The sequence below is a fragment of the Choloepus didactylus genome, chromosome 12 (genome assembly GCF_015220235.1).
Source record: "Choloepus didactylus isolate mChoDid1 chromosome 12, mChoDid1.pri, whole genome shotgun sequence".
In the NCBI taxonomy this organism is placed as follows: Eukaryota; Metazoa; Chordata; class Mammalia; order Pilosa; family Megalonychidae; genus Choloepus; species Choloepus didactylus.
The window spans coordinates 51,620,894-51,636,491 of NC_051318.1; the positions used below are offsets into that span (position 1 = coordinate 51,620,894).

General features: G+C 36.0%; 1 pseudogene; it reads right to left on the reverse strand.

The window, feature by feature from the left end:
• Positions 1-2,341: 2,341 nt before the first annotated feature.
• LOC119507166 lies at positions 2,342-3,289 on the reverse strand (annotated as a pseudogene).
• Positions 3,290-15,598: the final 12,309 nt, after the last annotated feature.

The following is a 15,598-nucleotide window of genomic DNA, read 5'->3' on the forward strand; positions in this document are numbered from 1 at the left end:
GCACATGTAAAATTAGAATATATTTGCCCCGATTACTTCTTAAGGATGCAACAAATATATGAAAGCATGGTCATCTGTAAAAAAGCAAATATTAAAATCTGAGAAGTGAGAGTAGAAGGGAGATGAATACCTTGAGAAAGAACATTCTAGACAGAAGGAAGAGTACCTGCAAGTTCCCTGAAGTCTCCACGTTACCTGTCCAAGGAAAAGTAGTGAGGTCAATACAGCTACCACAAAGTGAATAGGGCAGGGTTGAAATCAGAGAATTAGCAGAGGACCAGATCATAGGGCATTGGAGGGTGGGTAAATATCTTGTATTTTATTCTCCGTGAAATAAGAAGGCATTTTAGGATTTTATTGGAACACTGACAGTCATTTGTTCAACAAATATTTACTGAGCTTCATATTTTATGTCATCTTTTGTTCTAGATATTATAGAAAACAAACAAAAATGTTAATTACCTCCTATGACTTATAATTTTGAGGTGGGAGTGGGTTAGGAAGCCAATAGACCAATACCTGGTAATCAAAGCCTGAATATATATCATCAGGAGGAACTGAAAGTTTTCTATAGAAATCAATTGATAAAAATTATACATCATGTAAATTCATTAGCAGAGAGTAGGATTTGGTAAATGGTCCTTTATTTGTTATCTATTGCTGTGTTATAAAGTATCCTAAAATTTAGCAGCTTAAAACAACAAACATTTATTATCTCACAGTTTCTGTGGGTTAAGAAAGATTTAGCTGGATGTTTCTGGCTCAAAGTGTCTCATGTGGTTGCATTTAAGTTGTTGGTCAGGGCTGCAGTACTCTCTGAAGGCACAACTGGGAACGGTTTGCATCAAGATCACCCACACAGCTTTTGGCAGTTCTCAGTTCCTTGCTGGCTGTTGGCCAGAAACTTCAGTTCCTTGACACCCTGGTGTCTCACTCTATAGTACTGCTCACAACAGGGATCATGCATCCCTAAAGTGATCCAACAGAGAGCAAGAATTACAGCTTTCCAAGACAGAAGATTTAGGCTTTTATAACCTGATCATGGGAGTAATATACCTTCACATGTTCCATATTCTATTGGTCATGTGAGCCAACCCTGATACAGTGTTGGAGAAGACCACACAGGGTTGTGAATACCAAGCAGGAAGTGAGCCCTGAGGGGCATATTAAAGGCTGGCTACCACTGTCTACTATTTTTGAACTTATGTAACTATGGGAGTTGGTTAAGCGGTCTCAGTAAGCCTGTTGTCTTCGCATGTGATGCTGAAGCTTGAACTCCACAGCATATTCTCAGTTTGGAAGAGAAGATGGATGTAAAGTTGGGGCAATCAAAAATAAGCATGAACCCAAAAGATCAAGCTGGAACCCATAAGAAAGGACTAAAAGTCATGTCAACTCTTATTGCCTCTGACTCTGGTGGTTTGGGTGTCTTCGGAAGCCAGAGAGCCCTTCATCATGGAGCTAAAAACACATATGCTTGGCCCAAGAGACTCACGTGCCAAAAGGATATCTCAGGAAAGGTGAAGCAGTTGTAGGCCTCGCTGCTTCACCCCACTAACAAGATGAGCCAACACATAATTGGCAGCACTCCTTCCAAATCTCCACAAGAATCTCTCCTTTCCCAACCTAACTGGAAACATATGGAGAAGGGAATTCTGAAATATGGTTTTCATCTTGGACAAGTTACCACATTTCAAAGCCGCAGGTTGTGAACCAGAAAGTAGAATTCAGTGCCTGTGTAGAACAATAAGAATATGCAGGCACATGGGAGACTTAGACTGGATAGAAATTTTTCATAATCATGGATTAAGACTTTTTCCTAGTTCCTTTGTAAGAAAAAACTAACAACAGATATTTTAATTTCATGGGGAGGATGGAGCTTTATATTCTGCCCCATCCTCCATCTCTTATTGCAGTTGTTATTGTTATATAATTTATATATGCAATACACATACTGTATAAAATATAATAACCTAAATATACAATAAATAGATTATTGATGACAAATTAAAGTACTCTCTGTAGATGTTCCTTTACACAGATACCTGGAAGATGTGAATAATAACTCAAGCTTTAAGTCTATATTCTAAAACTCAAAGTAGCAAAAAATAGGTAAACAAACCCTTGTGACCTTACCACCAGCATTCAACCTTAGTAAAGTTTATTTTTTTTAATATACATAATTTTATTACAAAATAAAAAAAAAAAATGCAACATCCTAAAAAACCCAAAATTTACTACTAATTCCTAGGAGTTCGCTGTGCTACCATTCCAAGTCAAGAAATTAAAGAAACCATTAAATAGAAACATTCAACATTAGAAGCTTTAAAATCAAACTGTATGTAGTAGCGCCTCAAAAAGCTACAACCTGCATTTTTAAAAATGTATTTTCTCTACAAAGAATCTTATCAGCTATACAAAAATTTGTACAGTTTTTATACTGAAGCTAATATTGAGCTGCACTTGAATTCACATTCTTAGCAAAACAATTGCCTGAGCACACATGCACACTCCACACACATCATTACAGGATAGCCATTTATTCTTCATCTTCATCCTCTTCCTCCTCATCTTCATCTTCTTCTTCCTCCTCCTCTGCCTCTTCATCTTCTGGCTCTTCTTCTTCTTTGAGCCTGTTGGCCTGCCAGGGCCCTTCTTTCCGCCTTCACTTTTGCCCTTGGCATGGTATGTAGCAATATCCTTCTCATATTTCTCCTTTAGCTTCGTTGCTTTCTGTTGTTTATCTTTGGCTGACTGTTCAGACGACATTTCACCCAATTTTTTTGCAGTATCCCCAATAGACAGGCCTGGGTGTTCACTTTTGATCTTTGGACGGTGTTCAGAACAAAACAGGAAGAAAGCAGATGGTGGCCTTTTAGGGGCACTGGGATCTTTTTTCTTTCCTTTTTTATCACCTTTGGGAGGAACATAATTTTTCATCTCCCTGTCATAACAAGTTTTGTCACTTTTGGCCATATCTTCAAACTTGGACTTTTCCTTTGCAGACATTGTCTTCCATCTCTCAGAACACTTCTTGGAGAATTCGGCGAAGTTGACGGAAGAGTCTGGGTGCTTCTTCTTGTGCTCTTCCCGGCAGGTCTGCAAGAAGAAGGCGTACGAGCACATTTTGCCTCTCGGCTTGTTGGGGTCTCCTTTACCCATCTTGACGCGACGGCGCCTATCTGGTGCGAACCACGGAACTTTGCCTCAGAGTCTCGGAGAGCGGACGAATCCCACCAAGAAGCTTCCTTCCGAGTGCTCCCGAGTGAACTGGTTTATCGCTAACGCAACCCAGTAAAGTTTATTGCTATCTAAATGGGCAGCATATTTTGTAGACCTTCATTCAATATTATTATCTGAAAAAGTGATGTGAATATAAATTTCCAAAAGTGATACAAATATAATTCTGTGCTGTTAATTACATTCACATTGTTGTATTGACATCAATGTGGTTAAAAGAGGAAATTTTGGGTTGTATATATATATATTGCTAGAATAAAATGTTTTTTTAATAGGACTGTACAACACAGTGAACCCTAATGTAAACCATGGACTGTAGTTAATAATACAATTATAATAATGTTCTTGCATCAGTTGTAACAAATGTACCATACTAATGCTAGGTATTAATAATATAAGGTGGTAAATGGAACTCTATTTTATGCATGATTTTTTCTGTAAGACTACAACTTTTCTAATAACAAAAAAGTAATGTGAACTAATATATTGAATATATTCATATATTAATTTTACTTTTACAAAGGAAAGATAAGAGAGGGATTAAGATAGACTTCTAATTCTTAATATCATTTTTGGGTATTGTCCTTCATTTTTTCTCCTTTAAGTTATCATTTCTTATGGCATTTGGAGAATTGAGATTTCAGGAGAATTTTCTCTCATAGTCCTGTAACTCTGTGAAATTGATGGGGGCTAGCGGGTATGAGAATTCAGAAAGCTATTCCCAAATTAAATTAAAGTAACTTTTGTTCCATTCTCTCCCAGTGTCTCTGCCTTCTACAAACTTTAAATAAATGTAGAGGAGGAAAGAAAATCATATGGTATAAACTATGTAATAACCTAAGTATTCAAGTCCAGATTAATGAATTGGGTAATAAAGTTCTTTTTACCACCGTTTCCATCTATGAAATTCTCTTTACTCTCATTTCCAGTTGCTTCACACAATATCTTGCACTTTCTTTGTGCGGACATATTTCAGATCAAGGGACATAATTCACAGTGAAATGAGGACTACAAAGTGCTTTACCGTCAGCTAACTTTCTTCTTAATGATTTCTTAGGGGTTCTATTTTCTAACTATATACTGTGAATTAAAACATCCATTACATGCATCAGCAAACATTTTACTGTGGCTAGCATAGACATTTGCAAAGAAAAAGATTGCCACTATGCCTGAAATAATTGGTTTGAAGCATCACATAAAAGTATGGGCCTTAAAAATATGTCTGAATTAGGCATCATTAGATCTACTCATTCTAGATGGTTCAACTGCTGCTGATACTTACAGGTTTCAGCATTTCCTAAATTTCAGCAACGTTAAAAAAAGTTAACAGTGTTTTCAAATGTAAATATTCTTCTTTGTGTGGCAACTTAGTTGCTGGGAGAAATTTGCTCATATTTCAGGATTGGCACAATAAGAAAAGAGAGCTGAAGGGTCTCAGAAAGAATAAGGATCAGAGAACCCAATGCACAAGATATTCTGATCCTGTAGTCACTGGAAATGGGGTTGATAATATCCCTCCTGCTTTCCTCTTGGAAGGGAGGCAGAGAACATATTATATTTTATTTCTCATATTATGGAATTGTGCTGGTTTGGATGTATTATGTCCCTCAAAATGCCATTGTCTTTGATGCAGTCTTGTGTGGGCAGGAAACGTATTGGTGTTGAATGGGTTGGAGACTTTTGATTGGATGTTTCCGTTGAGATGTGATCACTCATCTGTGGGTGAGATCTTTCATTGGATAATTTCCATGGAGGTGTGGCCCTGCCCATTCAGAATGGGCCTTGATTAGTTTACTGGAGCACTATATAAGCTCAAACAGAAGGAGAGAGCTTGCTACAGCCAAGAGGGACACTTTGAAGAATACACAGGAGCTGAGAGAGGAGCTTCAGCTTACAGAGACATTTTGGAGACAGCCTTTGAAAGCAGACCTTTGCTCCAGAGAAGCTAAGAGAGGACAAATGCCCCAAGAGCAACTAAGAGTGACAGTTTGAGGAGCTGAAGCCTAGGGAAGAATGTCCTGAGAGAAAGTCATTTTGAAACCAGAACTCTGGAGCAGACACCAGCCAGGTGCCTTCCCAGCTAACAGAGGTTTTCTAGACTTCATTGGCCATCCTCAAGTGAAGTTACCCAATTGTTGCTGTGTTACCTTGGACACTGTATGGCTTTAAGACTGTAATTGTGTAACCAAATAAACCCCCTTCTATAAAAGCCAATCCATTTCTGGTGTTTTGCATTCCAGCAGCACTAGCAAACCAGAACAGGAATATTCCAATTAAACATGAAGAAGAAACTCTATATGAAAATAACTCTCTTTACAGTATTTTTTTCTTGAAAATATTTATTTGTAATTTTTCATTATGGAGAATTGCAACAGATAAAAACTCAACTTGAAATAAGAAAGGAGATGACAGGCAGAGGGTGAAAAAAACATACTAAATTGAAGCAATTTCTTTGGTATTTTCCAATTGCAGAAAATATTTATGTATTCTCTGTGTAAAAATATACCTAGGAATGTCAGAAGTTCATTTAAAATATATTCTGTTGTGTGAGGCAATCATGTTAAAATTAGCCCAATGACAATGAAAGAAACATATATACCATTTTTTTTTAAGAACCTTCATTTTCATGAAGGCTGAGTCAACATTTGTTTAATGTCTACTTTAAGAAAGCATATGCAGTAGAATGAATTGACCTTTGTCCCTTGATCAGGATCTGTCACTCTTCAGGCCCATATGAGAAAATGTCTTCATATATCTTCTATCTGTGCCCCTCAGTCAACTTCCACTTTTTTTTTTGGTCATATTCCAGTCACCCTCTATGCTGGTTTGAATGTATTATGTCCCCCAAAATGCCATTATCTTTGATGTGGGCAGACATATCAGTGTTGATTAGATTGTAATTCTTTGAGTGTTTCCGTGGAGATATGCCCCACCCAACTGTGGGTGATGACTCTGGATAATTTCCATGGAAGTGTTACCCCACCCATTGAGAGTAAGTCGAAATTAAATCACTGGAGCCATATAAATGGGCTGACAAACAGAAGGAACTCAGTGCAGCAGACAGTGGCATTTTGAAGAGGAGCTACAGCCAAGAAGGACACTTTGAAGAATGCACTGGAACTGAGAGAGGAGCTTCAGCTTACAGAGACATTTTGGAGACAGCCTTTGTAAACAGACTTGCTCCGGAGAAGCTAAGAGAGAACAAATTCCCTAACAGCAACTAAGAGTGACATTTTTGAGGAGCTGAAACCTAGAAAGGAATGTCCTGGGCGAAAGCCATTTTGAAACCAGAACTTGGAGCAGACACCAGCCATGTGCCTTCCCAGCTAACAGAGGTTTTCCGGACACCATTGGCCATCCTCTGCGGGACACTGATTACGTGCTTCGACTTGGCGGGCCTGGGCTGGGGGACCTGATCAGCCCCTGGGGAGGGTGGTGGGCACGGGCGACAGCGCCCTCCACAGCCCCCCAGGCCTGAGAAAGTGAGGCCGGAGGCAGGCCCCATTTCCTCACCCCAAAGTACAATCGTTGGGGAGGGCTTGCCGGAGAAAAACCCCACCCCCGTGCCTTACCCGTACCCTCCACCCTCTTCGTTACCGGAGCAACTCCCGCACCTTTTCAATCAACCTTCACGCCCTCTCAGAACCAATCCAAGCCTTTAACCCCTACAGCCACCCCGCCCTCTAAACCGCCCGATATAAGCTTGTACTCTCCCCTAATAAACTCTCTTGGCTTCTTCATCCTAAAAGAAAGGTGTCCCGCCTGTTCCTTTCTCGCCGCCCTCCATACTTTGCACGCCTCCGCCGGGGACCGGGCCCAGTCCCCCGCCTCGCCCTCGCCTCCGGGAAAGAGCCCCCGCCGCCGGTACCCTCCGAGCAATCCTGAGAGCCTAGGATTTAGCAACCGGCCGCCACTCCCCCCCACTAGAAGAGTCAACGACGACCGCAATCCTCCAGTGATGGTACCCAATTGCTGATGTGCTACCTTGGACACTTTATGGCCTTAAGACTAGGACTTTGTAACCAAATAAATCCCCTTTTATAAAAGCCAATCCATTTCTGGTGTTTTGCATTCTGGCAGCATTAGCAAACTAGAACACCCACCAAAACATTATAGCCAGCCCTATTCTCTTTATTCTTCTGCTTAACTTACTATGCTTTTGTTAATACTTGGAAATGTAAAATATAAAATATAAATAAAAAATTATTCTAATCTCCAATCCGGATTCTAAAAGAACATGCAGTTTTGGTTTTCATCCTCAAGGTTACTGGAGATGAGTAACTCTACTCTGTGGACCTATTTTTTTCCTATGCATAATTCTTTTAATATTCTATTTGGTTCTTTGATTACTTGTATTTTTCTACTCTCAATCTGGGAACTCCAGTTCTACAAGCCAAAAAACATGAAAAAGCCCTCCATGGAGGAATTACCTTAACTAATTCCTTCTAAACTGATTTTTACTCTCCAGATTCTCTGGAAACAGGCCAAATGGCCTGTCTAGCTGGTTTTAATTGATAACTATTTCCACATTGCTTCTAAATCAGATATAATAATTATGGACCTCACTGCTTTTTAGACTGCAATGGGCCACCTCCTGAATTTACCAAGTCATTTCATACCGATATCTAACTTGACCTCAAACAGCAAAATGCCAGGGCTTCCACTGTTACTGTTTCTTCCATGCTGACTCTGGGCAGTCTCTCACAATCAGGCAAATCTAACACCCTCAGATGTAAGATTCAATGCTGCCTCTCTGCAATGTGGCATGCGCATGAGAATTTGGCTTCACATTAAAGAGGCACAGACAGTAAAATAAGAGGAAATGATCTAAAAGAATAGGGAAAATATCCTCTTCTGGTTGTTTAAATCTTAAAAAGTTAACAAATAATTTCACATTTCTGCAAATGAAACAAAGCTCAAAAGATTTAAGAATAAAAGCTAAGCTTAACAAGCTTTATAATTTATAATCCCTCAGAAATGATCACACGCTTTTCTTTGATCTAGAAAAGAACAAGGGCATTACTAAAATAGCTACTGAAATGTTAAAAGCACATGAAATTGGTGTTCCCTGGACTGGATATTACTGGTCATTTCCTTGTCAACAGAACATATTCTGCAACTGCAGGCCTTTGGAGCCTATCCTTGAACATCTGCGAAATCTCTGCAAGTGAATAAAGTCCTGACACTAAGATGGGGATCTCTTACCCCACCCCCTATGCCATTGAACACTCACACATACACACACAGACACACACTCACACACACAGAGGTAACCAAATGACTAAGAGCATTAAAAACATGTTAGGTATGGATATAGTAAATTAGGCAAATTAGAGCCCCTTGTGAGACTTATGAACTCATGTGCAGAGTTAATATTATCAATAAGATTGCAAGACCATCCCGGGGGAAGAGGCTGCATAGACAACATTATCTAGGATTTTTAAGTATGAGTCAAAGCCTCAAAATTTAGAGAACAACCCCTATTCCAGCCATACTCATAAAATGGTATGACTATTAATATTATCTTGGAAGTTGAAAAAAATTACAGCCAGAAATTTGCCGTCCAACATAGTGGCCACTAGCCACATGCAGTTATTTAAATTTAATTGTAATTAAAATTAAATAAATTAATATTTGATCCCTCAGTTACACTAGTCATATTTCAACTACTCAGAATCCACATGTGACTAGTAGCTACTATTTTAGGCAATACAGATATAGAAAATTCCCATCATGTAAGAAAGTTTTATTAGACAGCATTGCTGTAGAAGTTTCATTAAAACCATAAATTCAAATCTTAATTTGCAAAACACAGAACAGAAACAAGACTATGGAGATATAAGTCCAAAGTGGGTAAGAGTGAGGTAACAGTGCTAAGACTCTAACTGCAATATTTCATAGCTGAAGTTGCGATGTGCAAAGCTGGGTGGCTGGACAGTTCTTTGTAGTACAGACTCTCCTCTTTTGTACCAAGTTCCCTGAGAGGGATACTGGGCCATCCCACTATAAGCTTGTGGCATTTCTGACCATCTGTGAACTCAAGAAGAGAGTGAAAAAGTAGAATAAGCTTAGCCGCAACCTATCAGAAAACCTAATATAATACATTATATGGTTGCACAGTATAATGAAAGTGTAAAACATAATTTTCTCACGTAAGTAGTAGTATTAAAAATACTGGAAATATAAAGTCTGTTTAAGAAGGCAATAGCTAGTTTATGAGAAGCAGTAAAGGCAATTTGTATAATCACATAAAAGAGAAAATGCATTGAAACAGTTCTTGGAATCTGTTTAATAACATTTAAACTAAGAGCTGCCTTTCTTCATGTGTTACGCCATTTAATTTTCACAACAATCTGAGAAGTAGGCATATTTATAATTTGTTTATTACAGGTAAGAAAGTAAATCTTAAAATTTCAGTAACTTGCCCAGTCTAAAACAGCTAGAGATATGACACATATTCTGCTTTGCCCAAAACAAAAACTTTGTTCCCGATCATTGCACTATGCTCAAAAGAGTTACCTCAGTGTAAGCAATACATCCTTGAGATTTAGTCCATTATTATTAATCTATTTGTATATATTGACATTGATGTGCTCTGGCTTTCTTGTGCTAGATTATTTGATCTATTTTGTGAGCCAACATGTAGTATTTTAAGGAATTTCTTAAATCTTCTCTTGCCTGCATAGAATTTAATTTTTCTCAGCTATCAATTATTCTACCACAGTGATTTGTATAACCTAGTCTTCATCATTTTTATTTAAATTATCTAGTAGAAATCTGGTTTCACCTTAGTTTTTGCTTATTGCATCTGTTATCACACAAATTTTATACCATTTTTAAAATACTCTTCCCCCTACAAAAAAATCCAAAGCATCTTTTGCAGCCTTATACTTCTTTTTCCCCCCTTCCTTTAGAGCCAGTTTTCTTGAAAGTGTAATTGGTGTACACTTTCAAGTGTAGTCCCTTTTACTCTTCAACCCATAGCGGTGTGGCACCCAACTCAACCACGCTAATGAAAACTGCCCCACCCAGGCCATTATTGTTCCTCTATACGTCAAAACAAGCATTACCAAATACATATTGTGACTTAATATTAGGTATCATATTATGTTCACTTTTTATGAATCTCTCTTTGGCTTTGGTTTTCCATTGGTTTCAGTGATATCAACCATCAATTAAATACCTCAGGACACTTATGTCACATCCAAAAGAAACCTCATAATTTTAGTAATTAAATCTAATACTCCTTTCTCTTTGGGTCACAATCTATTTACCATGAACCTCAATATATTTTTAGTAGAAATGGTGAAAAAATGTGCAGGATATAAAGAATGTGGCCTCTGGGGACAAACTGCTGAGGTTTAAACTCTGACTCTACCATTTACTATTCCGCATTTTTTGCATCAATTTTATAATCTGAAAAGTGAAATAAAAGAGCACATAACTACATTATAGAATATTGTAAGTTTTAAGTGAATTAAAAACAGTAAACATTCAATAAATTATTTCTATTGTAATTATAAGGGGAACTACTTGGAAAAAGTGTATTTAGCAATAGAGAAATCTAAATGCCTCACCTTAAAACATTAAAAAAATTTATGAAAGGAACAACAAGAATAGAATTTAAGCAGCTTAGACTAGATACTAAATGTTAACTATCACCCTCACATTGATGACTTCAAAAGCTATCTTTCTGGCCCTTGCTCTGAGCTACACATCCATGTTTTGCCATTTCCATACAAGATCACTACTTGAGTATCCTTTGGGTATGTCAAACTCAACTTAAAGAAAAGAATCAAACTCACTGTCTTCAAAATCTAAATATATATTACCAGTTGCACTGTATTATTTACTTATTTATGCCCTAATACTTATCTGATGAACTGAGTTTGTCTGTCAGTCATGCACCTCAGCATGGGGAACATACCTTACTTGATCTTAGTAACAACAAGTGAGCTAGTTTGTATATATTATGTCCTGCCAAAAGCCATATTCTTTGATGCAATCTTGTGGGGCAAATTGATTAATCTTTTTAATTAGGGTGTGACCTTTTGATTGGATGTTTCCATGAGATACGACCCAACCAACTATGAATGATGATTCTGATTGAATGTTTCCATGGAGGTATGGCCCCGCCCATTCAGCATGGGCCTTGATTAGTTCACTGGAGTCTTATAAAGGGGCTCACAAACAGAAGGACTTCCGAGCAGCTATAGCTGAGAGACACATTTTGAAGATGGCTGTTGGAAGCCGACACTGACATTTTGGAGAATGCCATTTTGAAATGAAACCTGACAGCAAACCTTACCAGCTAACAGAGGTTTTCTGGATGTCAATGGCCTTTCTCCAGTGAAGGCACCTTTTGTTGATGCCTTACCTTGGATACTTTGGTAACTTTGTAACCAAATAAACTCCCTTTATAAAAGCCAATCCATTTTTGGTATTTTGCATAATTGGTAGCATTAGCAAACCAGAATACCCAGTAAAGTGCTGCAAGGGATTTTGGCTTTAGTGTTATTCCGGCCATCTAGTAACTAACTCCTTAGGCACATTTTGATGATAGTTCAACTGATCTTTATACTAAAAGCAAACAAGAGCAATAGCAGCAACAAAACCTGTGTCTCTTATATGCACTATCATATATTTTTAAATTTCAAATTATTATTATGGTTTTGCGTAAATGGACATTTTAGGGTAAAGTGTTTCTATAATTTGCTTGGTACCTTGTTTGTTTAATGATATTCCTTGTAAATAAGAAAGGAAAGAAAGAATTTATCAGTGTACACATATACAAATTTAGGTGAATCTTTACAATATTGCATACTTGGTATTTAATTTTAATTTTTTATTAATTTTGCCCTATGAATTGGGTTACATTTTAGCATTAATTTTTAAGAGTGATCAAGTTTAGCAAGAAGAAATTATTTGTAAAATGTAAATATATTTAACTATTAAGTACCTATGGGAATAGAAGGCTAGAAAATTATCAAACACTTGACTTTTAAAATATGACATGTTAATTCTTAAGTATTTTAAATATTTTTTAAAGAAAAATTAATAATTTAAAACTAAATCTGGTAATAAGCAAAATATAAGGTACTGAATAATTAATTTTTATATTATGGTAATTGAAATACAAGACAACTCAAAAATGTAAAAAGTTTATCCTACTTTAAAAAATCAATAACATAATGCTTTAAAAAACTGCACATGCTTTCAGAACTAAACTTAATCAGTTATGTTTCTTTATTCATTTTTTAAAATAAGCAATAATTCATAATGAAATTCCTGTGAGATTCTGACTTTGGCTACTTGTTAGCAAAATTCATAAGTAGATGAATGAAATTAGCAAATTAGAATGGAGAAAGCTAAAAAAAATATAATTGACTCTATGTAGAAAATTCTAATACTGAATAAAAACACTAATGATAAGTATGCATTTCATGGTTGGGAATAATAGACCTCATTATTTCAAAGAAAAGCAAAAAAATTTATCTATGCACACATTACAAAGAGAATACAAAAATGCAGAACAAGGAGAATTTAATGATAATGTATTGGGTCAGTTTCATGTGGTGTTTCCTTCCAGGTGTTTTATCAAACCTGCAGTTGAACAGCCGAGAACACATAGGTATCTAAGTCCAAAAGATGGGCCTGGGAATAAATCCCAATTCAGCATTGAGTGGGGAATATGAGACATGAATCAACTTGGAAGATTCATTCATTCTCTTTATCAGTGGCAAGGACAAAGCTGAGTCATAGCTTATGATAGTCAGAGCCTAAGACATACAACAGCAATAGCGAGCATTTGTATTAGTAGAGGAACCAGAAAGTAGGCAAGATCCAGGACTAGCATTCAACAGGGTTAGAAAATATCTAGATAGTATTGATTAAAATACTTAGCATATTTTAATCATATGTCAGGGACTTTGCTAAGCACTTTGTAGCATTGTACCATGTAATTGGTGCAAACCTATGAGGTGAATACCATTATTACTTGCATTTTGTAGATTAGAAGAGGAAGCAAATTAGCCAAGTACTTCAGTCAAATTACCCAGATAATAAGTGATAGGCATAAAATGAGAACCCAAGGATTCCATATCAAGCATCTGTACAGGCTTTTTTATAAGTCAGAGTTTTTAAAATATAAACAGAAGCAAACTTGAAGTCTTCAGTCTTCCAGCATGTATCTTGACTCAAAGTAAACTCTTTCTATAAAACTGCATGTATTCCAATGTCTCTGCAAATTTATTCAAATTGGAAATACAATTTTATAAAATATTTAAAATAATTGAAAGAATCTTTCAAGAGTAAGAATATTCACAAAATAAAGCTTTAAATACTCTCTAAGAAACATGTATGTTTTTGTACATTTCTTATAATCAAATGAGTTCCTATATCAGCAGATACATGAAGTAAAACATCTTTTTTCAAGTCTATTAATACTTTTGCTTGAAGCTCTACCAATAGCTTTGAAATCTTGAACATTTTATACAATTACACCAAGCCTAAGGTTTCTCATTGACAAGTAGGATTAAAGCTATTCCATAGTGATACTGAGAATAAATAACACAAAATAAGTGAAAATATCAGTACAGTCAAAAGAAGTATACAAATGAATGTGAAACAGCTTGTTACAAAGGAAATAAGTTGAAATTCAAAGTTATACTTTGAGTTGTTTGTGTTATTTAATTTATCCAGAGCTCAATTTCTCAAATATTGAAGTAAAAAATGAGTGTTATTTGCAAACACATTCTGAGAATTAGATAATATAAACAAAGCTCTTACTTAGAATGGTGTTAGAACTCAATAGGCATTCAATAAATGTTGGTTATAGTCTCACCATTTTCCAGTTACCCAGTACTTGCAAATGTATCTTTGAACACAAGCCTCGCTATCTGAGAGAAGCTAATTCTACACATACAGAATATAGCAAATTGAGGTAACTCAAAATATAACTCGATCTCAATCATCCAATCATATACTACACAAAAGTCTATCTGAGTCTATACAGCCAATATTTTTACAACATTTTCATTTGAATAATTCTTACTCTTCCTAATATGTTTTTCTTTGGTGCAATATGAAAGAAATTAAAGTTTGTAAAATCGAATGGGATATATTTGATTTGTGTGGTTGATTGTTTTGCAGTTATTCCCAAACTTTCTTTATTCCTTATCTTAACTTTCTACTCATAGTAAGGTATATTTTCCTCTGTGATAAACTTTGCATTTAAAATAATTTTACATATTTGGGCTATGTCCATATTTATAATTATCAGAATTATTTTTTTAAATATTCAAGTAAACTTTTGGAAAGTACATGAATTTCAGAGTCAAACAGAACAAGGTTCGATATTAGCTCTGTGGTGTATTAGGCAATTTATTTTCACTTCAGTTTTTTCATCTGTAAATTAGGTTGAATAGTCTTAAAATTAATAGGAAAAAAAACAAATGGTGTCTAATATTGAAGCATTGCCACATTTCTCATTCTGAGTTTTAAGAACATTTTTTCTCAAGTGATTGACTGAATCAGGAAGACCATGAAAAAACATTAAAAATAAAAAAAAAACCTTGAAGACAATGATCTCAAGTCTTCTGCTGAGCATTCACAGAGTCTTTTCTTCAAGAAGTGAATAAAGCTACAGTCCTGTGACACTGCTTCAATGAAAATGCATTCTCAATGTCAACCAAACATTTATTCTGTGGTTGGAGAGAAGATAAACATTTCCCTCCCTTAATAAGTATAAAATATAAAATATAGCAATAAGTAGCAACACCAGCATCTGCCAAACACTATAGTAGCAGAGCCAGCCCCCAAATACCTTTTCCTCTACTTACGCCAACTGCAAATGAGCACTTAATTACAATGTAAATATGCGCCATTGTGGACACAGAAGCCATATAGCTGCTAACAGGCTCAGAATCCTTTTCCACATACTCTTTTCTAAAGTATTAAAATTTTACTGAACATTTCATAATAAATTTGAAATCAGTATTTACTATAAACCCTAGCATAATAAAGTTAGCTGTCATTACCAAAATCCTCCCATTAATTTTAAATATTAAAACCACATTTCTAAAAATTCATAGGTCAAGAAAAAAATCATAATAGAAGTTCAAGAATTCTTAGAACCAAATGGCAATAAGAGGTATATGAACTGGGATAAAATGATAGCAGCACTTTTCAAGGAGAGTTATAGCTTCTAGAGAAAGGATATTTAAGGAAAAAAATAATTTAAAATGTAAAGCTAAGTATCCAATTTAAGATTAAAAAAAAAAAAAAAAAGCACAAAAAAGTCTCATTCCCAACGAGACCTCCCATAGATACCCCATCTATAGTGACTGCCCTAACCTCA